Here is a 16,217-nt window from a genome sequence, read left to right as displayed (position 1 = left end):
AGCAGAGTAGGCCAAGATAGAAACAAAATGAGCACTTATCCACCTTGAAAAATGTGATTTGCAGCCAGTATTCCTTTCAAAAACTATGTCAGTTCTCAAGGGAAACAATGTGCTAGATGCTCTTGCTCCTAACGTAGATAGTTTATTTCCAGAGTTCCTTGTGTTTCCTCAACTTGGATGAATACACCAAATTGAACAAAATGAGCCTTTCTCCACCTTCAGAACTGTGGTTTGCAGGCATTATTCCTTTCCAAGTCTAACCTCTTTCTCACAGGGAAACATTGAGATGGATGCTGTAGCTCAAACTTAGACAATTTTCTTTGCAGAGAGAAATGTGCTGATTCACCACAGCTGAGTAGGCCTATTTGAAAAAACAAAACCCATATCCATCTTGAGAAACCCAATTTGCAGAAACGATTCCTTTCAAATACTAACTCAGTTGTTACCTGGAAACGATGTGCTACAGACTTCACCTTCTAAGACACATGGTTTCCTTTTGAGAAATAGACGTGTTTTTTCAACTTAGATTCATAGGCCTATTTGGAACAATAAGAGCCTATCACCACGGTGAAAACTCTGACTTGAAGGAAGTCTTCCCTTCTCAAATTAACTCAATGCTCACAGGGAAACAGTGTGCTAGATGCTTCCGCTTCTACCACAAACGGTTTTCTTTCGAGAGATACATGTGTTTCCTCAATGAAAATGAATAGGCGTACATGGAAGAAGATGATCCTTTTTACAACTGGAATCCAGGATTTGCACAAAGTATTATTTTCCAAAGCTAAGTCAATTCTAAGAGGGGAACAATATTCTTGATACTGCAGCTCATAACACATATGGTTTTCTTTTGAGTAAAACATGTGTATCTTCAACTTAACTGAATAGGCCCATATGAAAACAAAATGAGCATTTATCCACCTTGAAAACTATGATTTGTAGGATATGTGCATTTCAGAAACTAACTCAATTCTCATAGGGAAACAATGGGCTAGATGCTGTAGCTTCTTACAAAGATGGTTTTCTTTTTGAAAGCGAAACGTGTTTCTTCATCACAGTTTAATTGGCTCATTGGGAACAAATTGAGCATTTCTATATCTGAAAACTAAGATTTGCAGAAAGTATTCCTTTCAAAAAACTCACTCAATTCGCACAGAAAAACAAGGTGCTGGATGCTGGATGCTCTATCTTAGATGGTTTTCGTTGGAGATGTACAAGTGTTTCTTCATCTCAGCTGAATAGCCCTATTTGGAGCTAAGAGAACCAATATACAACTTGAAACACCTAAGTGGCAGGAAATATTCTTTTGACAAAATAACTCAATCTTCAGAGGGAAATAATGTGCTACCTGATCCTGTTTCAAACCAAGATGGTTTTCTCTCAAGAGATACATGCTTTCCTTCAACTGAGGTTGATAGGCCTGTTTGGCGCCAAAGACCCTAAGGCTACCTGGAAACACCTACGTTCCAGGAAGTACTTCTTCCAGAAACTAACTCAATTTGCACAGGGACGCACAATTTTACATTGGTGCTGCTTGTAACACAGGTGGACTTGATTCTACATATAAACGTGTTTCTTCCTTTTAGCAGAATAGGCGGATTTGGACCAAAATGTGCCTTTCTCCACCTCGAAAATTCTGATTTGCAGGAAGTAATAATTACAAACACCAACTCAATTTTCACAAAGAAACATTGTACTATCAGTGGAAGCTTCTAACATAGACCGTTTACTTTGGAGAGATTCATGTTTTCTTCAACCCAGGTGAATAGGTGTATTTGTAGAAAATAGAGATTATTTCCACCTTGAAATAACTGACTGGCATGAATTGCTCCTTTCTAAACTAACTCTCTTCTCAAAGGGAAACCATGTTCTAGACTCTCCTGCTTCTAAAACAGTTGGTCTTCTTCCAAGAGATACATGTGTTTCTTCCCCTTAGCTCAATAGGCCTATGTGGACCAAAATGAGCCTTTCTGCACCTTGAGAAGTATGATTTGCAGGAAGTACTCATTTCAAAAACGAAGTCCATTGTCACAGGAAAACAATGCACTAGATACTGCAGCTTCTAACGCACTCATTTTTCTATTGGAGATACATGTGATCCTTCAACTTAGCTAAATAAGCCTATTTGGAACAAAATGAGCCTTCTCCACCTTGAAAACTTTGATTTTCAGGAAGAATTCCTTTCAAAAACTACATCAATTGTCACAGAGAAATAATGTGCTAGATGCTGCAGCTTCTAACAGAGATGGCTTTCTTTGGAGAGATGGATGTGTTTAATCATAAGAATTGAATGGTCCTTTAAAAAACTAATTCAATTCTCACAGGGAAACAATGTGCTAGATTCTGCAGCTACGGACATACGTCTTTTCTTTGGAAAGATACATGCGTTTCTTCAACTCAGGTGGGTAGGCATATGTGGGGAAAACATGGACCATCTCTACCTTGGAACACCTAAGAGGCAGATAATATTCCTTTCCAAAACTAACTCAGTTCTCAAAGAGGAACAATTTGCCAGATTTCCTGCTTCTAATAAAGATCATTTTCTTTTGAGAGAAACATGTGTTCATTCAACTCAGCTGCATAGGCCTAATTGAAACAAAATGTGCCTGTCTCCTCCTGGAAAACTACGATTTGTAGGATGTGTTCATTTCGTAAAGCAACTCCATTCTGACAAGAAAACAATGGGCTAGAGGCTGCAGCTTCTTGCAAGGACGGTTTTCGTTGGAGAGATACATGTGTTTCCTCAACTCAGCTGAAAAAGGCCTATTTGGATCTAAGGGAACCTTTCTCCACCATGAAAATTCAGATTTTCTGGATACATTTCGTTCCAAACGAACTCCACTCTCACAGGGAATCAATGTGCTAGATGCTCCCATCTCTAACCACCGATGGTTTTCTTTGGAGAGATAGATGTGTTTCACAAACCTCGCTGAATGGTCCTATTTGGAGAAACCAGAGCTTACCTCCAGTTGAAAACACCTCAGCTGCAGGGAGTATTCCTTTCAAACATTAACTCAATTCTGACCGGGAATCAATGCACTAGATGCTTCAGGTCCTGAAACAAATGGTTTTCTTTTGAGAGATACATGTTTTTCCTCAACTCAACTGAATAGGCGTATATGGAAAAAGAGGAGGCTGTTCACACCTTGAATACTATGATTTGCAGGAAGTACAATTCTGAAAATTATCTCGATTCTCAACGGGAATCCATTTGCTGGGCGCTCCAGCTAGTACACTGATGGTTTTCTTTCGAAAACCATCATGCATTTTCAAATGAATCTTCAACGTAGCAGAGTAGGCCAAGATAGAAACAAAATGAGCACTTATCCACCTTGAAAAATGTGATTTGCAGCCAGTATTCCTTTCAAAAACTATGTCAGTTCTCAAGGGAAACAATGTGCTAGATGCTCTTGCTCCTAACGTAGATAGTTTATTTCCAGAGTTCCTTGTGTTTCCTCAACTTGGATGAATACACCAAATTGAACAAAATGAGCCTTTCTCCACCTTCAGAACTGTGGTTTGCAGGCATTATTCCTTTCCAAGTCTAACCTCTTTCTCACAGGGAAACATTGAGATGGATGCTGTAGCTCAAACTTAGACAATTTTCTTTGCAGAGAGAAATGTGCTGATTCACCACAGCTGAGTAGGCCTATTTGGAAAAAACAAAACCCATATCCATCTTGAGAAACCCAATTTGCAGAAACGATTCCTTTCAAATACTAACTCAGTTGTTACCTGGAAACGATGTGCTATAGACTTCACCTTCTAAGACACATGGTTTCCTTTTGAGAAATAGACGTGTTTTTTCAACTTAGATTCATAGGCCTATTTGGAACAATAAGAGCCTATCACCACGGTGAAAACTCTGACTTGAAGGAAGTCTTCCCTTCACAAATTAACTCAATGCTCACAGGGAAACAGTGTGCTAGATGCTTCCGCTTCTACCACAAATGGTTTTCTTTCGAGAGATACATGTGTTTCCTCAATGAAAATGAATAGGCGTACATGGAAGAAGATGATCCTTTTTACAACTGGAATCCAGGATTTGCACAAAGTATTATTTTCCAAAGCTAAGTCAATTCTAAGAGGGGAACAATATTCTTGATACTGCAGCTCGTAACACATATGGTTTTCTTTTGAGTAAAACATGTGTATCTTCAACTTAACTGAATAGGCCCATATGAAAACAAAATGAGCATTTATCCACCTTGAAAACTATGATTTGTAGGATATGTGCATTTCAGAAACTAACTCAATTCTCATAGGGAAACAATGGGCTAGATGCTGTAGCTTCTTACAAAGATGGTTTTCTTTTTGAAAGCGAAACGTGTTTCTTCATCTCAGTTTAATTGGCTCATTGGGAACAAATTGAGCATTTCTATATCTGAAAACTAAGATTTGCAGAAAGTATTCCTTTCAAAAAACTCACTCAATTCGCACAGAAAAACAAGGTGCTGGATGCTGGATGCTCTATCTTAGATGGTTTTCGTTGGAGATGTACAAGTGTTTCTTCATCTCAGCTGAATAGCCCTATTTGGAGCTAAGAGAACCAATATACAACTTGAAACACCTAAGTGGCAGGAAATATTCTTTTGACAAAATAACTCAATCTTCAGAGGGAAATAATGTGCTACCTGATCCTGTTTCAAACCAAGATGGTTTTCTCTCAAGAGATACATGCTTTCCTTCAACTGAGGTTGATAGGCCTGTTTGGCGCCAAAGACCCTAAGGCTACCTGGAAACACCTACGTTCCAGGAAGTACTTCTTCCAGAAACTAACTCAATTTGCACAGGGACGCACAATTTTACATTGGTGCTGCTTGTAACACAGGTGGACTTGATTCTACATATAAACGTGTTTCTTCCTTTTAGCAGAATAGGCGGATTTGGACCAAAATGTGCCTTTCTCCACCTCGAAAATTCTGATTTGCAGGAAGTAATAATTACAAACACCAACTCAATTTTCACAAAGAAACATTGTACTATCAGTGGAAGCTTCTAACATAGACCGTTTACTTTGGAGAGATTCATGTTTTCTTCAACCCAGGTGAATAGGTGTATTTGTAGAAAATAGAGATTATTTCCACCTTGAAATAACTGACTGGCATGAATTGCTCCTTTCTAAACTAACTCTCTTCTCAAAGGGAAACCATGTTCTAGACTCTCCTGCTTCTAAAACAGTTGGTCTTCTTCCAAGAGATACATGTGTTTCTTCCCCTTAGCTCAATAGTCCTATGTGGACCAAAATGAGCCTTTCTGCACCTTGAGAAGTATGATTTGCAGGAAGTACTCATTTCAAAAACGAAGTCCATTGTCACAGGAAAACAATGCACTAGATACTGCAGCTTCTAACGCACTCATTTTTCTATTGGAGATACATGTGATCCTTCAACTTAGCTAAATAAGCCTATTTGGAACAAAATGAGCCTTCTCCACCTTGAAAACTTTGATTTTCAGGAAGAATTCCTTTCAAAAACTACATCAATTGTCACAGAGAAATAATGTGCTAGATGCTGCAGCTTCTAACAGAGATGGCTTTCTTTGGAGAGATGGATGTGTTTAATCATAAGAATTGAATGGTCCTTTAAAAAACTAATTCAATTCTCACAGGGAAACAATGTGCTAGATTCTGCAGCTACGGACATACGTCTTTTCTTTGGAAAGATACATGCGTTTCTTCAACTCAGGTGGGTAGGCATATGTGGGGAAAACATGGACCATCTCTACCTTGGAAAACCTAAGAGGCAGATAATATTCCTTTCCAAAACTAACTCAGTTCTCAAAGAGGAACAATTTGCCAGATTTCCTGCTTCTAATAAAGATCATTTTCTTTTGAGAGAAACATGTGTTCATTCAACTCAGCTGCATAGGCCTAATTGAAACAAAATGTGCCTGTCTCCTCCTGGAAAACTACGATTTGTAGGATGTGTTCATTTCGTAAAGCAACTCCATTCTGACAAGGAAACAATGGGCTAGAGGCTGCAGCTTCTTGCAAGGACGGTTTTCGTTGGAGAGATACATGTGTTTCCTCAACTCAGCTGAAAAAGGCCTATTTGGATCTAAGGGAACCTTTCTCCACCATGAAAATTCAGATTTTCAGGATATATTTCGTTCCAAACGAACTCCACTCTCACAGGGAATCAATGTGCTAGATGCTCCCATCTCTAACCACCGATGGTTTTCTTTGGAGAGATAGATGTGTTTCACAAACCTCGCTGAATGGTCCTATTTGGAGAAACCAGAGCTTACCTCCAGTTGAAAACACCTCAGCTGCAGGGAGTATTCCTTTCAAACATTAACTCAATTCTGACCGGGAATCAATGCACTAGATGCTTCAGGTCCTGAAACAAATGGTTTTCTTTTGAGAGATACATGTTTTTGCTCAACTCAACTGAATAGGCGTATATGGAAAAAGAGGAGGCTGTTCACACCTTGAATACTATGATTTGCAGGAAGTACAATTCTGAAAATTATCTCGATTCTCAACGGGAATCCATTTGCTGGGCGCTCCAGCTAGTACACTGATGGTTTTCTTTCGAAAACCATCATGCATTTTCAAATGAATCTTCAACGTAGCAGAGTAGGCCAAGATAGAAACAAAATGAGCACTTATCCACCTTGAAAAATGTGATTTGCAGCCAGTATTCCTTTCAAAAACTATGTCAGTTCTCAAGGGAAACAATGTGCTAGATGCTCTTGCTCCTAACGTAGATAGTTTATTTCCAGAGTTCCTTGTGTTTCCTCAACTTGGATGAATACACCAAATTGAACAAAATGAGCCTTTCTCCACCTTCAGAACTGTGGTTTGCAGGCATTATTCCTTTCCAAGTCTAACCTCTTTCTCACAGGGAAACATTGAGATGGATGCTGTAGCTCAAACTTAGACAATTTTCTTTGCAGAGAGAAATGTGCTGATTCACCACAGCTGAGTAGGCCTATTTGGAAAAAACAAAACCCATATCCATCTTGAGAAACCCAATTTGCAGAAACGATTCCTTTCAAATACTAACTCAGTTGTTACCTGGAAACGATGTGCTATAGACTTCACCTTCTAAGACACATGGTTTCCTTTTGAGAAATAGACATGTTTTTTCAACTTAGATTCATAGGCCTATTTGGAACAATAAGAGCCTATCACCACGGTGAAAACTCTGACTTGAAGAAAGTCTTCCCTTCACAAATTAACTCAATGCTCACAGGGAAACAGTGTGCTAGATGCTTCCGCTTCTACCACAAACGGTTTTCTTTCGAGAGATACATGTGTTTCCTCAATGAAAATGAATAGGCGTACATGGAAGAAGATGATCCTTTTTACAACTGGAATCCAGGATTTGCACAAAGTATTATTTTCCAAAGCTAAGTCAATTCTAAGAGGGGAACAATATTCTTGATACTGCAGCTCGTAACACATATGGTTTTCTTTTGAGTAAAACATGTGTATCTTCAACTTAACTGAATAGGCCCATATGAAAACAAAATGAGCATTTATCCACCTTGAAAACTATGATTTGTAGGATATGTGCATTTCAGAAACTAACTCAATTCTCATAGGGAAACAATGGGCTAGATGCTGTAGCTTCTTACAAAGATGGTTTTCTTTTTGAAAGCGAAACGTGTTTCTTCATCTCAGTTTAATTGGCTCATTGGGAACAAATTGAGCATTTCTATATCTGAAAACTAAGATTTGCAGAAAGTATTCCTTTCAAAAAACTCACTCAATTCGCACAGAAAAACAAGGTGCTGGATGCTGGATGCTCTATCTTAGATGGTTTTCGTTGGAGATGTACAAGTGTTTCTTCATCTCAGCTGAATAGCCCTATTTGGAGCTAAGAGAACCAATATACAACTTGAAACACCTAAGTGGCAGGAAATATTCTTTTGACAAAATAACTCAATCTTCAGAGGGAAATAATGTGCTACCTGATCCTGTTTCAAACCAAGATGGTTTTCTCTCAAGAGATACATGCTTTCCTTCAACTGAGTTTGATAGGCCTGTTTGGTGCCAAAGAGCCTAAGTCTACCTGGAAACACCTACGTGCCAGGAAGTACTTCTTCCAGAAACTAACTCAATTTGCACAGGGACGCACAATTTTACATTGGTGCTGCTTGTAACACAGGTGGACTTGATTCTACATATAAACGTGTTTCTTCCTTTTAGCAGAATAGGGGGATTTGGACCAAAATGTGCCTTTCTCCACCTCGAAAATTCTGATTTGCAGGAAGTAATAATTACAAACACCAACTCAATTTTCACAAGGAAACATTGTACTATCAGTGGAAGCTTCTAACATAGACCGTTTACTTTGGAGAGATTCATGTTTTCTTCAACCCAGGTGAATAGGTGTATTTGTAGAAAATAGAGATTATTTCCACCTTGAAATAACTGACTGGCATGAATTGCTCCTTTCTAAACTAACTCTCTTCTCAAAGGGAAACCATGTTCTTGACTCTCCTGCTTCTAAAACAGTTGGTCTTCTTCCAAGAGATACATGTGTTTCTTCCCCTTAGCTCAATAGGCCTATGTGGACCAAAATGAGCCTTTCTGCACCTTGAGAAGTATGATTTGCAGGAAGTACTCATTTCAAAAACGAAGTCCATTGTCACAGGAAAACAATGCACTAGATACTGCAGCTTCTAACGCACTCATTTTTCTATTGGAGATACATGTGATCCTTCAACTTAGCTAAATAAGCCTATTTGGAACAAAATGAGCCTTCTCCACCTTGAAAACTTTGATTTTCAGGAAGAATTCCTTTCAAAAACTACATCAATTGTCACAGAGAAATAATGTGCTAGATGCTGCAGCTTCTAACAGAGATGGCTTTCTTTGGAGAGATGGATGTGTTTAATCATAAGAATTGAATGGTCCTTTAAAAAACTAATTCAATTCTCACAGGGAAACAATGTGCTAGATTCTGCAGCTACGGACATACGTCTTTTCTTTGGAAAGATACATGCGTTTCTTCAACTCAGGTGGGTAGGCATATGTGGGGAAAACATGGACCATCTCTACCTTGGAACACCTAAGAGGCAGATAATATTCCTTTCCAAAACTAACTCAGTTCTCAAAGAGGAACAATTTGCCAGATTTCCTGCTTCTAATAAAGATCATTTTCTTTTGAGAGAAACATGTGTTCATTCAACTCAGCTGCATAGGCCTAATTGAAACAAAATGTGCCTGTCTCCTCCTGGAAAACTACGATTTGTAGGATGTGTTCATTTCGTAAAGCAACTCCATTCTGACAAGGAAACAATGGGCTAGAGGCTGCAGCTTCTTGCAAGGACGGTTTTCGTTGGAGAGATACATGTGTTTCCTCAACTCAGCTGAAAAAGGCCTATTTGGATCTAAGGGAACCTTTCTCCACCATGAAAATTCAGATTTTCAGGATATATTTCGTTCCAAACGAACTCCACTCTCACAGGGAATCAATGTGCTAGATGCTCCCATCTCTAACCACCGATGGTTTTCTTTGGAGAGATAGATGTGTTTCACAAACCTCGCTGAATGGTCCTATTTGGAGAAACCAGAGCTTACCTCCAGTTGAAAACACCTCAGCTGCAGGGAGTATTCCTTTCAAACATTAACTCAATTCTGACCGGGAATCAATGCACTAGATGCTTCAGGTCCTGAAACAAATGGTTTTCTTTTGAGAGATACATGTTTTTGCTCAACTCAACTGAATAGGCGTATATGGAAAAAGAGGAGGCTGTTCACACCTTGAATACTATGATTTGCAGGAAGTACAATTCTGAAAATTATCTCGATTCTCAACGGGAATCCATTTGCTGGGCGCTCCAGCTAGTACACTGATGGTTTTCTTTCGAAAACCATCATGCATTTTCAAATGAATCTTCAACGTAGCAGAGTAGGCCAAGATAGAAACAAAATGAGCACTTATCCACCTTGAAAAATGTGATTTGCAGCCAGTATTCCTTTCAAAAACTATGTCAGTTCTCAAGGGAAACAATGTGCTAGATGCTCTTGCTCCTAACGTAGATAGTTTATTTCCAGAGTTCCTTGTGTTTCCTCAACTTGGATGAATACACCAAATTGAACAAAATGAGCCTTTCTCCACCTTCAGAACTGTGGTTTGCAGGCATTATTCCTTTCCAAGTCTAACCTCTTTCTCACAGGGAAACATTGAGATGGATGCTGTAGCTCAAACTTAGACAATTTTCTTTGCAGAGAGAAATGTGCTGATTCACCACAGCTGAGTAGGCCTATTTGGAAAAAACAAAACCCATATCCATCTTGAGAAACCCAATTTGCAGAAACGATTCCTTTCAAATACTAACTCAGTTGTTACCTGGAAACGATGTGCTATAGACTTCACCTTCTAAGACACATGGTTTCCTTTTGAGAAATAGACGTGTTTTTTCAACTTAGATTCATAGGCCTATTTGGAACAATAAGAGCCTATCACCACGGTGAAAACTCTGACTTGAAGAAAGTCTTCCCTTCACAAATTAACTCAATGCTCACAGGGAAACAGTGTGCTAGATGCTTCCGCTTCTACCACAAACGGTTTTCTTTCGAGAGATACATGTGTTTCCTCAATGAAAATGAATAGGCGTACATGGAAGAAGATGATCCTTTTTACAACTGGAATCCAGGATTTGCACAAAGTATTATTTTCCAAAGCTAAGTCAATTCTAAGAGGGGAACAATATTCTTGATACTGCAGCTCGTAACACATATGGTTTTCTTTTGAGTAAAACATGTATATCTTCAACTTAACTGAATAGGCCCATATGAAAACAAAATGAGCATTTATCCACCTTGAAAACTATGATTTGTAGGATATGTGCATTTCAGAAACTAACTCAATTCTCATAGGGAAACAATGGGCTAGATGCTGTAGCTTCTAACAAAGATGGTTTTCTTTTTGAAAGCGAAACGTGTTTCTTCATCTCAGTTTAATTGGCTCATTGGGAACAAATTGAGCATTTCTATATCTGAAAACTAAGATTTGCAGAAAGTATTCCTTTCAAAAAACTCACTCAATTCGCACAGAAAAACAAGGTGCTGGATGCTGGATGCTCTATCTTAGACGGTTTTCGTTGGAGATGTACAAGTGTTTCTTCATCTCAGCTGAATAGCCCTATTTGGAGCTAAGAGAACCAATATACAACTTGAAACACCTAAGTGGCAGGAAATATTCTTTTGACAAAATAACTCAATCTTCAGAGGGAAATAATGTGCTACCTGATCCTGTTTCAAACCAAGATGGTTTTCTCTCAAGAGATACATGCTTTCCTTCAACTGAGGTTGATAGGCCTGTTTGGCGCCAAAGAGCCTAAGTCTACCTGGAAACACCTACGTTCCAGGAAGTACTTCTTCCAGAAACTAACTCAATTTGCACAGGGACGCACAATTTTACATTGGTGCTGCTTGTAACACAGGTGGACTTGATTCTACATATAAACGTGTTTCTTCCTTTTAGCAGAATAGGCGGATTTGGACCAAAATGTGCCTTTCTCCACCTCGAAAATTCTGATTTGCAGGAAGTAATAATTACAAACACCAACTCAATTTTCACAAGGAAACATTGTACTATCAGTGGAAGCTTCTAACATAGACCGTTTACTTTGGAGAGATTCATGTTTTCTTCAACCCAGGTGAATAGGTGTATTTGTAGAAAATAGAGATTATTTCCACCTTGAAATAACTGACTGGCATGAATTGCTCCTTTCTAAACTAACTCTCTTCTCAAAGGGAAACCATGTTCTAGACTCTCCTGCTTCTAAAACAGTTGGTCTTCTTCCAAGAGATACATGTGTTTCTTCCCCTTAGCTCAATAGGCCTATGTGGACCAAAATGAGCCTTTCTGCACCTTGAGAAGTATGATTTGCAGGAAGTACTCATTTCAAAAACGAAGTCCATTGTCACAGGAAAACAATGCACTAGATACTGCAGCTTCTAACGCACTCATTTTTCTATTGGAGATACATGTGATCCTTCAACTTAGCTAAATAAGCCTATTTGGAACAAAATGAGCCTTCTCCACCTTGAAAACTTTGATTTTCAGGAAGAATTCCTTTCAAAAACTACATCAATTGTCACAGAGAAATAATGTGCTAGATGCTGCAGCTTCTAACAGAGATGGCTTTCTTTGGAGAGATGGATGTGTTTAATCATAAGAATTGAATGGTCCTTTAAAAAACTAATTCAATTCTCACAGGGAAACAATGTGCTAGATTCTGCAGCTACGGACATACGTCTTTTCTTTGGAAAGATACATGCGTTTCTTCAACTCAGGTGGGTAGGCATATGTGGGGAAAACATGGACCATCTCTACCTTGGAACACCTAAGAGGCAGATAATATTCCTTTCCAAAACTAACTCAGTTCTCAAAGAGGAACAATTTGCCAGATTTCCTGCTTCTAATAAAGATCATTTTCTTTTGAGAGAAACATGTGTTCATTCAACTCAGCTGCATAGGCCTAATTGAAACAAAATGTGCCTGTCTCCTCCTGGAAAACTACGATTTGTAGGATGTGTTCATTTCGTAAAGCAACTCCATTCTGACAAGGAAACAATGGGGTAGAGGCTGCAGCTTCTTGCAAGGACGGTTTTCGTTGGAGAGATACATGTGTTTCCTCAACTGAGCTGAAAAAGGCCTATTTGGATCTAAGGGAACCTTTCTCCACCATGAAAATTCAGATTTTCAGGATATATTTCGTTCCAAATGAACTCCACTCTCACAGGGAATCAATGTGCTAGATGCTCCCATCTCTAACCACCGATGGTTTTCTTTGGAGAGATAGATGTGTTTCACAAACCTCGCTGAATGGTCCTATTTGGAGAAACCAGAGCTTACCTCCAGTTGAAAACACCTCAGCTGCAGGGAGTATTCCTTTCAAACATTAACTCAATTCTGACCGGGAATCAATGCACTAGATGCTTCAGGTCCTGAAACAAATGGTTTTCTTTTGAGAGATACATGTTTTTGCTCAACTCAACTGAATAGGCGTATATGGAAAAAGAGGAGGCTGTTCACACCTTGAATACTATGATTTTCAGGAAGTACAATTCTGAAAATTATCTCAATTCTCAACGGGAATCCATTTGCTGGGCGCTCCAGCTAGTACACTGATGGTTTTCTTTCGAAAACCATCATGCATTTTCAAATGAATCTTCAACGTAGCAGAGTAGGCCAAGATAGAAACAAAATGAGCACTTATCCACCTTGAAAAATGTGATTTGCTGCCAGTATTCCTTTCAAAAACGATGTCAGTTCTCAAGGGAAACAATGTGCTAGATGCTCTTGCTCCTAACGTAGATAGTTTATTTCCAGAGTTCCTTGTGTTTCCTCAACTTGGATGAATACACCAAATTGAACAAAATGAGCCTTTCTCCACCTTCAGAACTGTGGTTTGCAGGCATTATTCCTTTCCAAGTCTCACCTCTTTCTCACAGGGAAACATTGAGATGGATGCTGTAGCTCAAACTTAGACAATTTTCTTTGCAGAGAGAAATGTGCTGATTCACCACAGCTGAGTAGGCCTATTTGGAAAAAACAAAACCCATATCCATCTTGAGAAACCCAATTTGCAGAAACGATTCCTTTCAAATACTAACTCAGTTGTTACCTGGAAACGATGTGCTATAGACTTCACCTTCTAAGACACATGGTTTCCTTTTGAGAAATAGACGTGTTTTTTCAACTTAGATTCATAGGCCTATTTGGAACAATAAGAGCCTAACACCACGGTGAAAACTCTGACTTGAAGGAAGTCTTCCTTTCACAAATTAACTCAATGCTCACAGGGAAACATTGTGCTAGATGCTTCCGCTTCTACCAAAAACGGTTTTCTTTCGAGAGATACATGTGTTTCCTCAATGAAAATGAATAGGCGTACATGGAAGAAGATGATCCTTTTTACAACTGGAATCCAGGATTTGCACAAAGTATTATTTTCCAAAGCTAAGTCAATTCTAAGAGGGGAACAATATTCTTGATACTGCAGCTCGTAACACATATGGTTTTCTTTTGAGTAAAACATGTGTATCTTCAACTTAACTGAATAGGCCCTTATGAAAACAAAATGAGCATTTATCCACCTTGAAAACTATGATTTGTAGGATATGTGCATTTCAGAAACTAACTCAATTCTCATAGGGAAACAATGGGCTAGATGCTGTAGCTTCTTACAAAGATGGTTTTCTTTTTGAAAGCGAAACGTGTTTCTTCATCTCAGTTTAATTGGCTCATTGGGAACAAATTGAGCATTTCTATATCTGAAAACTAAGATTTGCAGAAAGTATTCCTTTCAAAAAACTCACTCAATTCGCACAGAAAAACAAGGTGCTGGATGCTGGATGCTCTATCTTAGATGGTTTTCGTTGGAGATGTACAAGTGTTTCTTCATCTCAGCTGAATAGCCCTATTTGGAGCTAAGAGAACCAATATACAACTTGAAACACCTAAGTGGCAGGAAATATTCTTTTGACAAAATAACTCAATCTTCAGAGGGAAATAATGTGCTACCTGATCCTGTTTCAAACCAAGATGGTTTTCTCTCAAGAGATACATGCTTTCCTTCAACTGAGGTTGATAGGCCTGTTTGGTGCCAAAGAGCCTAAGTCTACCTGGAAACACCTACGTTCCAGGAAGTACTTCTTCCAGAAACTAACTCAATTTGCACAGGGACGCACAATTTTACATTGGTGCTGCTTGTAACACAGGTGGACTTGATTCTACATATAAACGTGTTTCTTCCTTTTAGCAGAATAGGCGGATTTGGACCAAAATGTGCCTTTCTCCACCTCGAAAATTCTGATTTGCAGGAAGTAATAATTACAAACACCAACTCAATTTTCACAAGGAAACATTGTACTATCAGTGGAAGCTTCTAACATAGACCGTTTACTTTGGAGAGATTCATGTTTTCTTCAACCCAGGTGAATAGGTGTATTTGTAGAAAATAGAGATTATTTCCACCTTGAAATAACTGACTGGCATGAATTGCTCCTTTCTAAACTAACTCTCTTCTCAAAGGGAAACCATGTTCTAGACTCTCCTGCTTCTAAAACAGTTGGTCTTCTTCCAAGAGATACATGTGTTTCTTCCCCTTAGCTCAATAGGCCTATGTGGACCAAAATGAGCCTTTCTGCACCTTGAGAAGTATGATTTGCAGGAAGTACTCATTTCAAAAACGAAGTCCATTGTCACAGGAAAACAATGCACTAGATACTGCAGCTTCTAACGCACTCATTTTTCTATTGGAGATACATGTGATCCTTCAACTTAGCTAAATAAGCCTATTTGGAACAAAATGAGCCTTCTCCACCTTGAAAACTTTGATTTTCAGGAAGAATTCCTTTCAAAAACTACATCAATTGTCACAGAGAAATAATGTGCTAGATGCTGCAGCTTCTAACAGAGATGGCTTTCTTTGGAGAGATGGATGTGTTTAATCATAAGAATTGAATGGTCCTTTAAAAAACTAATTCAATTCTCACAGGGAAACAATGTGCTAGATTCTGCAGCTACGGACATACGTCTTTTCTTTGGAAAGATACATGCGTTTCTTCAACTCAGGTGGGTAGGCATATGTGGGGAAAACATGGACCATCTCTACCTTGGAACACCTAAGAGGCAGATAATATTCCTTTCCAAAACTAACTCAGTTCTCAAAGAGGAACAATTTGCCAGATTTCCTGCTTCTAATAAAGATCATTTTCTTTTGAGAGAAACATGTGTTCATTCAACTCAGCTGCATAGGCCTAATTGAAACAAAATGTGCCTGTCTCCTCCTGGAAAACTACGATTTGTAGGATGTGTTCATTTCGTAAAGCAACTCCATTCTGACAAGGAAACAATGGGGTAGAGGCTGCAGCTTCTTGCAAGGACGGTTTTCGTTGGAGAGATACATGTGTTTCCTCAACTGAGCTGAAAAAGGCCTATTTGGATCTAAGGGAACCTTTCTCCACCATGAAAATTCAGATTTTCAGGATATATTTCGTTCCAAATGAACTCCACTCTCACAGGGAATCAATGTGCTAGATGCTCCCATCTCTAACCACCGATGGTTTTCTTTGGAGAGATAGATGTGTTTCACAAACCTCGCTGAATGGTCCTATTTGGAGAAACCAGAGCTTACCTCCAGTTGAAAACACCTCAGCTGCAGGGAGTATTCCTTTCAAACATTAACTCAATTCTGACCGGGAATCAATGCACTAGATGCTTCAGGTCCTGAAACAAATGGTTTTCTTT

Source organism: Castor canadensis, chromosome 2 (assembly GCF_047511655.1).
Source record: "Castor canadensis chromosome 2, mCasCan1.hap1v2, whole genome shotgun sequence".
NCBI classification, from domain to species: Eukaryota; Metazoa; Chordata; class Mammalia; order Rodentia; family Castoridae; genus Castor; species Castor canadensis.
This window is presented reverse-complemented; position numbering follows the sequence as displayed.